General features: G+C 40.3%; 2 protein-coding genes across 2 annotated transcripts in view; one reads left to right on the top strand and one right to left on the bottom strand.

Annotated features, from left to right (window-relative positions):
- The window catches only part of T265_04595 (hypothetical protein), a gene marked incomplete at both ends in the record, with an annotated part of 90,207 nt that overhangs the window by 9,940 nt on the left and 67,850 nt on the right, over window positions 1–12,417 (top strand). The gene's annotated exons all lie outside the window — the stretch shown is intronic.
- Window positions 1–12,417, bottom strand: part of T265_04597 (hypothetical protein) — a gene marked incomplete at both ends in the record, with an annotated part of 107,152 nt that overhangs the window by 46,226 nt on the left and 48,509 nt on the right. The window lies entirely within an intron of this gene.

Here is a 12,417-nt window from a genome sequence, read left to right as displayed (position 1 = left end):
GATAAATCTCGATCAGACTGGTATGAATCCCCCATTTCGGAGAAGTTTGGTAACAGTCAGTAGATTTTTCCTCAAAATAATGTGTTTACGCTAAACACTAGGTAGTCAGTGGAGTCAAAAATTGTGTTTCAAATGCCTTTAGGCTTATCTGAAGCAGAATGAACTTTGTTTCCTTTTAAAGTCTCTTGAAAATGCTTTTAATTTTCTTATATACGGTGATTTTACTTTTTAACAGTTGCTAGGAAAACACGCTCCTGGTATACCCACCAGATGATGAGCGGCCCACCAGGATATCGGTGGCTCTAAAGCAACTACGAAAATTAGTAACCTTACAGCATGGTGTGTCCTTCATGGGATATGGTGTAGGTCGTAGGGCTTAGGGGAGCTTGCAATGGATGAGGGCCGACAGGAGAATGGCGTGTCGGTTTCAACAGATTAGGATGTGCATGGGGATGGACGTAATTGCCAATTTAACCAGGTCCGAAATGTACTGAGTTGGCGTCAGTTTTAGCGGGCACCTATCTGTTCCCTACGGACGTCAGGAGTTGAGGAATGTGGCCAGTCATCACAGATGATACATCCAAGTATCTATGGGATGAGAGACAGCCATGTGACACACGCCTATCAGGACCGTCATATAGAGCCGTCAGAGATAGCTGTACATAGTAACTATTCTGCACAGTCAAACATGGCTGAAGTATACGTGAAATTGCTGCCGCACCGTGTGTCTCAAATATGACCTTTGAATGTTCATGGAGCTCACTTAACAAGGCTTTCATGAAGCTGAAACCGGAGACTGAATACGAGTAGGAATAACGATTGGTTGAGAATATGAAGCTATCAGGATGAATGTACTGGCCGGATCCAGGTAAACCATTTGTCTGACTGAAGCGAGCTGTTAGCACAATACTCACAATGTTCTGCTAAACCAGCTTACACTTAAAAGGAACTTTAGATGAGTTTTCTAGGGCTTAGTTCTGGGGCAATAGTATAAAACTAATCAGAAAGCTGCCTATAAGAGTCAACGCGAGTCGTTGACAAAGTACTTCGAGACATTACTCTCCAAGCCTCCAATATCGAGTAGAATAGATGTAGAATTCTGTCCTGTTAAAGCTAACCCTTGTATTATATTCTCTTTGGTGGGCAACGATAAATACGATGCATTTCCATGCACTCTGTGTGAATTTATTGAGATGATTTTTGGTACTTTAGTATTTTCATCTAATATTGTACAACAGTTGCTTTTCATGATTCGTTTAATGATCCCGTATTCTGGACCCGTATTCGAATAGTGAGTGACTTCTAAGTATACTCTTGCGGTATTGTGTAATCGAATTTGTTTTGCTGGAAGTTCCAGTTTTTATAATGCGAGTAATATTTTAAATTTCATACAAAAATGTTGAAAAAGTAGTCAGGCTTTTAAATGTGTACAACATCATTAGGTGAGCAAGAGTCTCAGTAAAAACTGTCTCAGTACGTGTTTTGACCGGCTGAAGGTTTATATTTGTGTACTTGTTTGCCGTGTTTTGGTTTATAGGTTGTTACATGTGGATTTGTCCCCTTATTGAACACTTCGGTTCCAGATCCACCGGATAATATACGCGAATGGAGCCACGTTAGGGAGTTGGTTTGTTTTTGTCGTTTTGGCGTTTACCATCAAGTGTTTTACCTCAAGTGTTATTGAGTTCCTGGCCACGGGGGTATCAAGTAACCCAAACAAATGATTCCCATACTTCTTTGCGATGAGGCTCACACTGTTCTTTTGGGATCTTGTCATTTCAGAGAGGTCAATATATGCCTGAAATGTGAGAAGCACCCGTAGAGCTGTTTTATCCTTATTGGTAATCAACACCAATGCGCATGTAACAGAACTCCGAGAAATTTGAACGCACGACGTTTCGGCCATCAGTTGAACAGTACCGTTTCACCACGAGAAGCTGATCAGAAGTGTAATTAGCTCACAATTAGACGAGACCGAGAGTCCCTCATCCTTTGGATGAGAGCGTATCACACTGTTGTTCAGCCGCTTGAGTCCACAAGGTTGTATCCAACGACTGGCCGGAAGACTGTGGGTTCGAAATTCTTTGAGTTTAATTAGATGAGCACTGCTAGTGATTCCAAATAAAGATGAAACAGTTCTACGGTGTTTCTTGGTGTTTCAGCATAGATTGGCCCAGTCGATAAGACAAAACCATAATTGTAGTCTACAAAATCTCCTTGCACTCTGATCCTCTTATACTCTTATTTGAATGTAATTTGTCCACCCGTGGCACAATTTCCGTGCATAGCTAACACGCGACCCGACTTAAGGATGAGAGCTAATTTGCTGCCAGTTTGTTTAGGCCTAGATAGTGGCAATCAAGAGGTCAGGGTCAGGTTTGAAGCACGGTCCATTCAGAGTTTTGCATCTTGAACGCTGAGCCACCTTAACTTCGCTGTTGGCACAAAAAGTATAATCCCTAGCATTTTTCAGATTTAATTTGGTGCAGGTGAAGCTATGGAATGATATCTTGTACAGCCCTAGGTGGTTTTGTGACGATTCGCAAGCAGAAATATCGGTAGAATGGATGTCAGAGTATGAATTGGGGAAGATAGACACAAGTTTACGACTTTCCACAATATTTGTCCCAAATCACAATAAAGCATCGGGCGAAATGCATGCCAGACCGACACGACTCATTCACTCTCAAGTACTCCTCGGCATATCAGTCTCCCCTTCCAATGGTAATACTGATGTCTGAGATAGATGAAAATCGAATTTTTGTCTAAAAACAATGAAATTTCAAATTATTCGTGTAATAATCAGCTGGAGTATCATTCAATTGCACTACTGAGGGAAATTATGTCCCGAAATGATAAGATTAAGAAACTAGCTAGAATAAAAATGAGTTAGGAGAACTCCCAACTTGACAAGCGGTTATGGGGTAATCTTCCGTTACAAGATAAATCATGCCGGGGCACGCTGTCTTACTAAATTCGAAGAACTGCTTTCGACCGTAACTGTAATTAAACTGAAACGGGTCAATAATAAATTTATTACCCGGTACAACCAAGTTTTACGGAAGGTTTGACAACCAGTTCCTCTGCCATAGCTTTGAAACTTCAGTGGCCGCGAAAAACTGGTCAGTCATGCCATATCCTCCGTGTCCGTCTTCAAACTACAAACGGTTTTATGCACTCAGTAGCATTTTTGCGCTTTGTAGAGAAGCTCTCAAAATACCTGACACTGTAAACACTTCTAACGGGACCCACATTCTGTTCTCAAGTGTGTCATTGTTGACATGTTTCATTCTACCAATATTCCTAATTGTATCCGAATCTGGCTTTGACAGGAGACTCGGCTGGATTCAGCTGAATCTATCTCTTGTGATGGTTCACCCAATATTGTGTATTTTCTAGATACTAATGTTTTATTCTAGTTTTTAAGCAACGAAGCTAATAGGTGCTGCCTGCCGAAAGCATAACCTCAGTGTTTTCATTGAAAGATACGCCGGACATGCACGTACCTTGGTATTCGGGAGTTGGAGGCTGCAACAGACCACCTGTCTTAGCCAGTCATCCATCGCTGATGGCCATTTGACGATGTAGAGTTAGCCTACACCGAGAGCGGGCCATTCGGAATCACATTTATGAACATTCAGGCAGTCAGCAAAACATTACTAGTCGACTGCAAGTTTGATCATGTTTCGGACATAATACAGCTGGCACTCACCGGTTACTAGGCGGTTTACGTGGACCATATGATATCACAAACACCCTCTATTAAAACAATAATCTTAAGTAAACTATAAGATCTCCTGAACAGTTTAACAGTTCAAATTTTGTCCCTTCGACAGCTTGACGAACATTATCGAGCTCTGAACTTATATTTCGTTTCTCAAACAGTACATCATCTTTCTGCGGCTTGTCGTATGAAGAATTGGTGTACTGCACAATATTTTCATAAGCTGTTTTAAAGGTTACTAGTACAAAATTTGATGTAAAAAACCAAAGTAGTTTAAATCACACCGTTTGTTGTTTCTTTTAGGGCCAACTGACGGTGTTATTCTATGGGTTCAAACTGATTAGTGTAGGTGTTGACACAACGTAATTTAGTGATCTGTGGTCACCTGATTCTGATATGGGTTCCAACAGCTGCTTCCTTTCAAAACCAGTTGCTGGACGGATGAGCGTGACTGTAATTAGCTTCCTGTACAATTGCTTTTAGGCCAACCAGAGCTAAGGTTATTTTATGTAAAATGTAATGAAAACTTGCCGCAGACTGGAGGGCAAACTTGACATGTGCTAATTAAAACTGCAGTTGACCGTACCTGCAGACGGAGCGTCAGGTTACACCGGAATGCTGCCATAAAAACAAAAAGTGTTCAGAAAAAACAGTTCTCCAATTAGGAAAGCTTAGCTGGATTTCGCCCATCGTCAAGATGTAGGGTGTGGCTACGTCATTCACTTTCTCGATGCGAAGGCCGTTTGAATAAAATTAGCCGAAATTTCAGTAAACAGAACGCCAGTCATTTCCAGCACAGTTAGACATAAACCTAACTAATTTTTAACCAAACACGGATTGAGCAGCCATGTGAAAGCAACAAAGGCGTACCCAAGACACAAATGAGGTTTTGTATTTAGATTGCATATTCATTTCCTTGTTGGCCTAACTCAACATTTTACCTAGAAACAACTTGCTAGTCATACCTGCTAATTTTGGGTTTAACAGCCAAAGCTCCAAAACGATAGGCTTATTTTGATGTTATTGTGAGTTGGGTGGGTTTCTGCCTGAGTAGATATATAGCTTGGTTGTTGCACCGTGCTTGTAACTCAGTGCTTTTAATCTCTAACTGTTTGAAGAACCGCAGGTGGTAGAGTATGAACTGAACCAACCTCTCAAGTTATGTCAAATGACTGACTGGAAGTAATGACAGCCTGTCAAGTCCCCGAGTTTCGTTTTCTAAACACAAGTGACGACAGTCAACGGTGATGTTAAAACGAAGTTAGCCACTGATCAGGCTCCATGGAGGGATTATTGGTGAGGTTCGTAGAGCCAACTCAAGAAGGAGGGAAAGCATCTTGATCCACAAAACAATCAGACAGTAGTATGCATTGGTCAAATGTCCTTTATCCGGTTATACCAAATGTCTTGACTACCGACCTTAACCATCAACTCGCTCTACTACGTTGACCGAGGTTAACCTGAATGACTCAACAGATAAGGCCAGCTGCCTATTCAGAATGGACCCGACAGTTCCTTGAATGTTTATCGAGAGGCCGTAATATATTCTACCATAACGATCCTGCGACAGCTTTATTTGCCCAAAAGTCCCGTTGCTGGTAGGTCTTTCTTGATATCGTCACGGGAAGGTATCACCAGCCAAACCGCCAGCAGGCCTGTGTGGTGCGTTGCTGGCTCTATTTTATTTTGTAAGTACTTTATTATACTGCATTTTACTGCTTTTGGTTCGGTTTCATTGTATTTTGCTTATGTTTCTAACACAGTTTTGTCCCATAAGCAAAACCGATTTATTCCAACTAAAACTGAGAAGAACCGCAAAGCTGTTTTATTTTTTTTCAAAGTTGCTGGTCATGCGCATAGTACGAATCTTCTGAAATATTCGAATCCGCGATTTCTTAGCATGTGTTTAAAGATTTAGTCACACAGCTGGTCAACTTCTCGCGGTAGAAAATTAAACGGACACCGCTGCTGAGATATAACAAGGATTAGATAACCTTGCACTGCTTGTCGGCTTTCCAGAATAACATTACTTCAATTGCTCGACGAAACCTCGACAGAAATTCCTAAATCTCTTCCAGATATCCACAAACTATACGTATTCCGTGTATTTGTCGGCAAATGATCCCTCCACCGATTCGGATACTCCGGAATGTTAAATGTATGGGAGTACCAGATGACTCTGTGGGCATCGTTGTACGGGCCAAGCTTAATAATGGCCAACTTCAACTAGTCGTATGTTTGTACCTTTGGTGTGCCTCATAGATGGTGTGGGTCACCAACTACTCTTTGGCTTAAGCTAGGTATACAGCGTTGAGTTAGGTGTTGAATTTTGGCTGACCTTGGCGGGATTATGAATCAGCTAGTAGAAGTACGAATGAATTAGGATTAGGTGCTAGAGGAGATCTTCATTGGTTTCCTTCATCCAACCTTTCCGGTTGACAAGATGATGTTAGGTTAAATAGAATTCCCATCCTTTTTAAGTCCATTTTTACTAAACTGTGCGCACTATAATATATAACGCAAGAGGTCAGATCTGGCACTTCCGGTGTGCACCCGAGATTCGTTTGCTTGTGCCTAAATTACTCTAAGTTATCCTCGTTATTCTCGCCGTTTTTGTCGTTTTGCAAATTTATTCTGGAACCGACAATCAATCAAGAACAATCTTCCCGTTGCCAACCTGCCTTCGTACTGAAGGTTTACAACTTCATTTCTTTGAACCATCATGCCTTTGCATTCCTTCCACGCAGTTCTGCTTGCACGTACTTTAGCGATATGCTTCAAGATTCCCGTAAGAATTCATATAATCCAACAAGATGAAGCTCTAAAAACAGCTACTTTTCATGGAGATTATAGTACAGGAGTTCATTTGGCTTTATTGGATGATGTGGGATTCGACACACCGCAGGAATTATGCAGGAATTAGATTCTCTTCTGTTCATTTCATCGGTACTGGAGAGAAAACTGGGTGTTTCAGCAGTGCAAGAGAATTCATTGGTTTCACGGTGTGGTGTAGCTGTGAGGTGTTGTAGTTAAAAATAAGAGAAACCGGTTGGATAGCTTCTGAAAAAAAGATAATTGTTACGGTATCTTTCATCTGTTATTTGTGCAGCGCAGGCATTTCGAACCTGGTGTTAGACTGGTAACAAAGGTGGGTAAGCTGAAGGGATTCAGTCTTCCTTCTTGGAGATTTTATTTGGATTGACTTAGTATGTGTCCTATTCTGAGACGTGGTTTTACGTGAGAGTTAATGTCTCATTTAAAAACAAATTTCAGCTGGTCTATTATTGGTGGTCACTTCTGAGTGACATCTGCACCAGAGGACAAAGACGCATGAAAACTTATGAATTGGTTGAAAACTAATGAAGGCAGAGGATTGTGAGGCATCAAAATACATTGATTTACTATATCCCATCTGATAATTGAAATTTACTCACCCTTCTCAGCTAGTATATGGGGTATAACTCAGTGACAATTGCGTTTGTCACTGGCTGAACATGGAACCTCAAAAAACTGCAGTTCAATATGAAAGTGTTTTCTGCATTAATATATGGTGGCTGCTTTGTGCAATTAACATCCACTGAACCAGGACACTAAACATTTCAAAGATATCGTGTGACCAGACATGTGATATGTGCCTTCCAAAGATGAACGCTACCATCTAGAAGTCAACATCAGAAACACACTCACCAGCTTTCGGTCATGAAGCGGAATTATGAAGGCGGGTGGATTCGCCCAGGACCACAGCAACGATAACAACGACAACAGCAGGTAGCAACAAAATCTCACCTTTGGAGCTTGGTGGCAGTCGACGTTTCTTGGTTTTAGCAGCCTCGTTGGCGTTTCATAACATGTGTCAGTGGTTTGAAAGCTGGATTCGTTCGTGAAAAATTACCGGCTGCCTTCCCGTCAAATGACCAGTGAATTGGCAAACACATTTCATGCAGTCAGTTAGAGGTGCTACCGTCAGTCCTACCTGGAGGTTGTCATCGAAGCCTCCACTTGCTATGATGGGTTTACACTCGCGAAGTTGCTTATGTTGTTGACAACGTCATTCACATGACTACTGTCGATTTATGGCTTGTCTTCACACACAGACAGACGGTTACGAAACACTCCTTTTTGCTGATATGAGAAGTAGAAGTATAATCTGAGACAGTTTTTTTCCGCTCAAGTGTATACCTGGACTTCTCACTGCAAGCCATACTAAAATAGACAAAAAATAACTAGCTGTCTTCTACGAGATATGTAAGGGGCATCTTTATGGAAGAAAATTATTTTGCCCACGGTAAACTGCAACTTCCAACTTACAGACATCTGGGTTTCCTATTGAAAAGCCAGTTCTCCGTTTTATATCTGCCTGACAGCTAAACTACTCGGTACTTTGTTACCGTCTTTATTAATGCTTAGTGACAAATTTTACGATCAGTTTAGCCACACGTAACCTGTGTTGAGCATGAAACTATGCGCTAAACGTGAAACCTAACGTTCAGTCATACTTTTGATGGATCCAAAATGCAAATTTAACTAAAGTTGTTGCCCAAAATAGCTTTGTTCTTCGAAACTTTAGTTGACATTAAAAATTTTCGAGTCTAAATGAATTGGGCATGCCGCTTTGCGAAAAAACGTTCAATACTGGAATGCCCATAGAACATTTAGCAATTCAGCTGGCACCTCATATTGTGTTTCTTGCTTAGCTCCAAACCAAGTGATCGATACCGGCCAGAAAAAAACACCATGAAAGAAAAGCCGTGTTTCGACAAACTTAACCTCATTGACATATTTGGCTAGACCAACAAGAATATCATCATCACTCGTGAAGGACAAGCCAACTCGTTCTTCACCTTAACTGGTGCTTTTATCTATACAAGGGTGCGAGACAAATACGGGAAGATAAAATAGGTGTCTGTCAGTTGACATTGTGAAGCACATGCTAAGCTGATAATTCAATTCAGTCACTAAAGTCAAAGTAGTAAATTCATTCCTAACTCCTCCATCATGAAACACAGTATTGAGCCATGAGACTCATCCCAATCTGAAACTGTAACTCTCTGACCTCTCACCCTCAAGACCATCTTGGGTGATTGATGGCAGTTGAGTATGGCCTCACTCTGATAAGGCTGAAAGCATGAAGACCTCATCCATATCACAGGCAGTGAAAGGGCTTCCCCTGATTTGTTCTTGTTAGTCTACGCTTTTCGATGCTTTAAGTGTTTTATTCTGAGATTACATTTAACCAAAGTGAAGATCTTTGTGTCAGTCTGGTGTGCCCTAAAGACTACTGACTTCACGAGTGCCATCAAAACTTCCCATTGGTTTGGTTAGTCTCCTTGCGAGCATTTAGCGATTACTCCGTGTTTATTGTAATAGGTGAGGTGTTGTGAATTTACACATGATTAAATAACCCTGTTGAAAAATGTTTTCCTGAAGGTAGTCTCAGAATAATCAACCAAGGTAGTTAATCTGTCTTTCTCAATAGATTATCTCCCACTAAGTGTTAGGAGGCCTGTGAGATGATGGTAATCCGCTCAAATTTAAAATAGTCCCACTGATAACAAACGACTTAGCACTATGTAAGAGCATGCTGTTTTACGTGAAGATATTTACAACTAACCATTCACGAAGAAGAAAACGGAATGAACGAGGAGAGCAGAATTTCCTAGTTGTCACGCCGTTTTTCCAAATAAAGCTGCTTTTTTCACTGCAAGTTCTCTACTCAACGCAAATTTGTTTCAACATGCGAGTGGTATTCAGTGGTATCTTTTGTTGGTCTCGAAACTGTTTACCACATAGCATTACAATCAGCAGAAACCTGTGTCACATGTGTTCGACAGCATGGTGGAAAATGCCCCGCTTTACCCCGACCACCTCAGAGGACATGAAAACTTGGAAACTTTGACAGTCAAAAAGATTGGAGAATGAGAGCTTTACTGGTTCAGCGGACCTAAAAGTGAGAGCAAGGAAACGAATGGTCAAATTAAAAAAAACAGTCACGATAGACAACTACATTCTATCAAGGATATACTTTCGACCTGTGGGCTGTTTTCATGTGTTTTGGCTGGTAAGTAGATGTGTCCAGAACAGTAGGATAAATGATCAAATTACTTATTACCTTTCGTCTTTGGGATATTTTTGCGTGATGTTGAGTGTTTCCCACAAGTACCTCAGAGGACGAAAAAGGAAGAGAAACGCGAATGTATCAAACCATGTTCATAAAGAACACACCTCTACCATCAACCTTCATTGAGGAACATTTCGCCCACCTAGGGAAAAATCAGGACTGCTACGCTCGACGTTAGCTCCTTGAATCGAATCCCAGTGATGGTTGTGGGACTTGTAAAGAAAAAAACACTTATTCTATGTCACTTTCACAGTCATTGGCATCGAAAAGTTGCTTTAAAATCCATTTCGCATAAGTTGTTGCAAGGGAGTCAGTCTATCAGTTCATTACTTACATTATCAGTTGATAGGTGCCTGAAATTTCCATGTTACTTAAATTTCAGGTGAAATATGCATACTTCCGGTATTTTTCAAGATTCGCTTTCACTCCGTATCTCCGCACTGACTGAAATGAAACTCTGTAACTATGCACTAAATGCACACACACTGTAGATATGAGGATCGTTCATAATTCATACATAGCCTGCATGTCATGGTCAGAGTGGAGTAATATAACTCTAAAGGCCTAGTGATTTATGGCTCGAACTTCACTATATGTAGCGCTGAATCCCGGAAAGACGAACCAGTTTTCCATTGTTTCTCTAAGTATGGCTTGGAAAATTTAATAAAAGACTGCCTCCTAATCGCTACATAGCGCTTAGTAACAACGCGTACCCCTGAAGAGGAAAAATCCAAATACATTGAGCTGTCAAAACCCATCCAATTCGTTTTTTGTTATTCACAAGATGGGGCATTTTTTTACCACCCATTGTTCCTGTTGCTCTACAGTAAAGATGGCATTGATGAGTCAAGGGGGAAAACGGACCAAGTGTCCAGCATCTTGCTAGTTATGGCTGGTACAACTTTAAAAAACTGGTCCCTTTCATTCGAAAATCCTTCAGAGCTGCGCTCGAGAGCACTCTGTAAGTCATGCACCATCTTCGACCGTAGTCGTTCATAGTTCATTATATCCAATGAGATCCGCACACGACTGTATTCCTGAGGTGTTGAGATAATCTTATCCGAACAATTAGCAACTCGCTACAACCAAAGAAGTTGTCAGCACGTGATAATTGAATTAAATTCAATTAATTACTTCGGTAGAGCATTACTGTAAGCCTGGCAGAAGAGTTAGGATTCCTTAGGAGCATGTCAGAAAGGAATGTTTATCCAGACAAATTTATTGGAAATCACTAGCTACCCGGACCTCTTAAACATGCTAAGTACAATGGACGTTGTGAAACTCTGTGCCTATCAAAGGCGAAACAGTCGAGATAAATTCTGGTTGGGAGACCCAATAAAACCTCCACAACAGTCTTCAGTACAGTCAAATCAAGGATCGTTTTAACCACTCAGACGACGTCCAAATGACGAGCTTTCCAGCGCCTGTGGATACAGGTATATTTGTCAAGCAAAAAGGAAGATATACAAGCTAATGTCTAAACAAATAACGGCGAGTTCTCTCAAATGATAAAAGTTCAATTTTTATTGCATATACAAGATATCAGGTTAACGTTTCATGTACAAACCATAAGATTTTATTCGGGGACGCTTCTTACAAACATTGACCCTCACTTGCCCAGTAAACCATATCGTAACCCCAAGTAACTTTCAAACACACTGCCTGTTCTGACAAGCATCGCAACCTCTTACTATTAGTTTTTAGCTTGACTGACCCAAGTCCCCTTGTCAGTTCATTTTATTGTTATATATATATATATATATATATATATATATATATATATATATATATATATATATATATATATATATATATATATATATATATATATATATATATATATATATATATATATATATATATATATATATATATATATATATATATATATATATATATAAGTTTTATATTTTTGATAAAGCACTCTACTGATAGGTTGGATAAAGCTCTTTGATAGCCTACGACTGCTTTTGACCAGCTTTGATGCTATCAGGCAGGTGCAGTTGAGAGATGTCCAAAAAAGGGAGATTTCGAAGGGATTTGGTTAAGCCTATCGTTAAAACCAAACTAATCTTCACGTGATTGGGATCTTCGAACTGTGTATGATCTGTTATTCATATAGAATAAGAGATTAATGACAATCCGTGGAGTGCCGTTACCCAGCGAGTCATAAGAATCATAAAAAAAGCGACTGTAGGCTGTTGAGAGGTCTTAGCAATCTCACGAATACCTTGTGCGTCAGGAAAATGCACTGCGATATCTGGACGGGAAACGATACGGTCTTTATGTAACACAATTCGCCAATGGGTGTCATAAACAAGATTCAATTGAAATTCATTTCACTCCTCAGTCAAAACAAATTTTGATTTGCTGGTGCGACTATTTCGCGTAGACTTATTATAGGTATTTTTGTCATACCGATCTGAGCAAATATCCAGACATCGCCAAAAGTCTATGGCACTTGTATTGGGTATCAATCGATGAAACGACAACGGAATGATTGCTGATTACTTGACGTACTATATGGATTTGTCAGTCAGCACTGGTTGGACCAGTAGTTCAGCTGCATAACTGT

The sequence above is a fragment of the Opisthorchis viverrini genome (assembly GCF_000715545.1).
Source record: "Opisthorchis viverrini unplaced genomic scaffold opera_v5_77, whole genome shotgun sequence".
Classification (NCBI taxonomy): domain Eukaryota; kingdom Metazoa; phylum Platyhelminthes; class Trematoda; order Opisthorchiida; family Opisthorchiidae; genus Opisthorchis; species Opisthorchis viverrini.
This window is presented reverse-complemented; position numbering and strand designations above follow the sequence as displayed.